Genomic DNA, 1,028 nt, shown 5'->3' on the forward strand with positions numbered 1-1,028 from the left:
AGCTGCAGCGATCGGTTAGCTGCTCGGATAGCTGATGTTTGAAGTTGGAGAGGGAGATAAAAGTCGTCGCAGTGGTGGGTGGTATAAGGTGCTTTAGTGACAAAACGGATGGCACTGTGATAGACTGCATCCAGTTTGCTGAGTAGAGTGTTGGAAGCCATTTTGTAGATGACATCGCCGAAGTCGAGGATCGGTAGGATAGTCAGTTTTACTAGGGTAAGCTTGGCAGCGTGAGTGAAGGAGGCTTTGTTGCGGAATAGAAAGCCGACTCTGGATTTGATTTTGATTGGAGATGTTTGATGTGAGTCTGGAAGGAGAGTTTGCAGTCTAGCCAGACACCTAGGTACTTATAGATGTCCACATATTCAAGGTTGGAACCATCCAGGGTGGTGATGCTAGTCGGGCATGCGGGTGCAGGCAGCGATCGGTTGAAAAGCATGCATTTGGTTTTACTCGCGTTTAAGAGCAGTTGGAGGCCACGGAAGGAGTGCTGTATGGCATTGAAGCTCGTTTGGAGGTTGGATAGCATGTCGTCTGCGTAGAGGTGGATCAGGGAATCGCCCGCAGCAAGAGCAACATCATTGATATATACAGAGAAAAGAGTCGGCCCGAGAATTGAACCCTGTGGCACCCCCATAGAGACTGCCAGAGGACCGGACAGCATGCCCTCTGATTTGACACACTGAACTCTGTCTGCAAAGTAATTGGTGAACCAGGCAAGGCAGTCATCCGAAAAACCGAGGCTGTTGAGTCTGCCGATAAGAATTTGGTGATTGACAGAGTCGAAAGCCTTGGCGAGGTCGATGAAGACGGCTGCACAGTACTGTCTTTTATCGATGGCGGTTATGATATCATTTAGTACCTTGAGTGTGGCTGAGGTGCACCCGTGACCGGCTCGGAAACCAGATTGCACAGCGGAGAAGGTACGGTGGGATTCGAGATGGTCAGTGACCTGTTTGTTGACTTGGCTTTCGAAGACCTTAGATAGGCAGGGCAGGATGGATATAGGTCTATAGCAGTTTGGGTCC

The sequence above is a fragment of the Oncorhynchus keta genome, chromosome 25, assembly GCF_023373465.1.
Source record: "Oncorhynchus keta strain PuntledgeMale-10-30-2019 chromosome 25, Oket_V2, whole genome shotgun sequence".
Taxonomy (NCBI): domain Eukaryota; kingdom Metazoa; phylum Chordata; class Actinopteri; order Salmoniformes; family Salmonidae; genus Oncorhynchus; species Oncorhynchus keta.